Here is a 2,500-nt window from a genome sequence, read left to right as displayed (position 1 = left end):
ATATCGGAATATCGGATATCGGCAAAAAGCCATTGTCGGACATCCCTAAAAAAAAATCACCAATAATGTGATAAAAGTCTGAATTTTATATGACAAATGTCACAATTTTGCATTAAATGGAATACTTTTACATAAAAAAGTAATCATTTCACGAGAATATATCGCAATATTACAGAAACAGTAAGAATATGAGAAATTGTTCCCAATTTTAAAAGAAAAAAGTCGACACATTGGGAGAAAAAGACTGCTTTTAGTAAAAAAAAAATTAAATTACATTTTTTGTTTGTAGTTGGTTTTTAATCTTCATTATTTACTTCAAGTTTTTACAGTATGTCTCTATATACATATTTATTTTATTTAATTTTGGCCAATTGGGGCGCATTTCAATTTCTTACACACACTTGTTATTTCATATGTTGACCAGAGGGGGAGCACTTTTAAAAGCGACACACAGTCAATTAGAAAAATCCCTCCTTTTTGGGACCACCCTCATTTTGATAGATGTCACCAGCAGGGGGTGCTAATGAGACATTCTCTATTAGATGCAATGTTATTGGGACCATGATTTATGTCATCACTTGTTCACACCTCCTCATATGGAAGATACTTTTCCTTCTTCATGTCTCAAGAAGGCTAGAAATACAAGAACACACACACACACACACACACACACACACACACACACATGCAAACCTAATGTTACTATATGGCGCTACTGCTGTCCGTTGCCATGGTGACCGTGAACAAAGGTGCTGGGTGTATTAGACTTTATTGGCAATCATATAAATATGTCCACATGCCTGACATAGACACACTGGTCACTCCATTAGGCACACCTGCACCTTATCTAACGAGATCCCATCAAAGCTAACGTTACAATTATACTATCCATCCATCCATTTTCTACCGCTTGTCCCTTTCGGGGTGTCGCTGGAGCCTATCTCAGCTGCATTCGGGCGGAAGGCGGGGTACACCCTGGACAAGTCGCCACCTCATCGCAGGGCCAACACAGATAGTAAGACAACATTAGGGACCATTTAGTGTTGCCAATCAACCTATCCCCAGGTGCATGTTTTTGGAGGTGGGAGGGGCCTCTCTTTGGAGGTGGGAGGGGCCTATCCACAGGTGCATGTCTTTGGAGGTGGGAGGGGCCTATCCCCAGGTGCATGTATTTGGAGGTGGGAGGAGCCTATCCCCAGGTGCATGTATTTGGAGGTGGGAGGAGCCTATCCCCAGGTGCATGTTTTCAGAGGTGGGAGGAGCCTATCCCCAGGTGCATGTATTTGGAGGTGGGAGGAGCCTATCCCCAGGTGCATGTATTCGGAGGTGGGAGGAGCCTATCCCCAGGTGCATGTATTTGGAGGTGGGAGGAGCCTATCCCCAGGTGCATGTATTCGGAGGTGGGAGGGGCTTATCCCCAGGTGCATGTATTTGGAGGTGGGAGGGGCTTATCCCCAGGTGCATGTATTTGGAGGTGGGAGGGACCTATCCCCAGGTGCATGTCTTTGGAAATGGGAGGGGCCTATAACCAGGTGCATGTCTTTGGAGGTGGGAGGGGCCTATCCCCAGGTGCTTGTATTTGGAAATGGGAGGGGCCTATAACCAGGTGCATGTCTTTGGAGGTGGGAGGGGACTATCCCCAGGTGCATGTCTTTGGAGGTGGGAGGGGCCTATCCCCAGGTGCATGTATTTGGAAATGGGAGGAGCCTATCCCCAGGTGCATGTATTTGGAAATGGGAGGAGCCTATCCCCAGGTGCATGTCTTTGGAGGTGGGAGGAGCCTATCCCCAGGTGCATGTCTTTGGAGGTGGGAGGGGCCTATCCCCAGGTGCATGTATTTGGAGGTGGGGGGGGGGGCTATCCCCAGGTGCATGTCTTTGGAGGTGGGAGGGGACTATCCCCAGGTGCATGTCTTTGGAGGTGGGAGGGGCCTATCCCCAGGTGCATATTTTTGGAGGTGGGAGGGGCCTATCCCCAGGTGCATGTGTTTGGAGGTGGGAGGAGCCGGAGTACCCGGAGGGAACCCCCGCAGTCACGGTGAGAACATGCAGACTCCACACAGAAAGATCCCCAGCCCGGGGTTGAACTCAGGACCTTCGTATTGTGAGGCACGTACACGCACTAACCCCTGTGCCACCGCGCTGCCCACAATTATACTATAACATATTCTTATTGTAATGTGCTGTTTGAAAGCATTATTAAACATTTTATAATGCAGCCATTGCATTGGATCTCAGAGTGGACGGTGTACCTAATGTATTGTCCTAAACCAATGCAAACATTTCCCAGAAGGCGATGTCATACTTTGCATTCCATAAAAGCCATGAAGTGGACATCAAGTGTTGTGCTTGTTGCTTCAAGGCACTAAAATCCCTCCCAGCGTGTCGTCTTCCACCCTCTTTGGTTTGATGGGAGGAGGTTCAAAGCCCCCTTTTGTTTTTTAAACCTCCCTCTTTATCGGCCGCACACATAAGCTTACTGTACATTCTGCAGCCATGCT

General features: G+C 47.5%; 1 protein-coding gene across 4 annotated transcripts in view; it reads right to left on the bottom strand.

Annotated features, from left to right (window-relative positions):
- Nucleotides 1–2,035: 2,035 nt before the first annotated feature.
- The window catches only part of LOC133635963 (transmembrane protein 196), a 113,018-nt gene continuing 112,553 nt past the window's right edge, over nt 2,036–2,500 (bottom strand). For all 4 annotated transcript variants that reach the window (XM_062029488.1, XM_062029487.1, XM_062029485.1 and 1 more), the window contains one exon: nt 2,036–2,500. This exon is cut by the window's right edge. The gene's annotated coding sequence lies outside the window, so the exon portion shown is untranslated.

Source organism: Entelurus aequoreus, linkage group LG20, assembly GCF_033978785.1.
Source record: "Entelurus aequoreus isolate RoL-2023_Sb linkage group LG20, RoL_Eaeq_v1.1, whole genome shotgun sequence".
In the NCBI taxonomy this organism is placed as follows: domain Eukaryota; kingdom Metazoa; phylum Chordata; class Actinopteri; order Syngnathiformes; family Syngnathidae; genus Entelurus; species Entelurus aequoreus.
The sequence above is the reverse complement of the archived record's forward strand: the minus strand, read 5'-3'. Positions and strand labels throughout refer to the sequence as shown.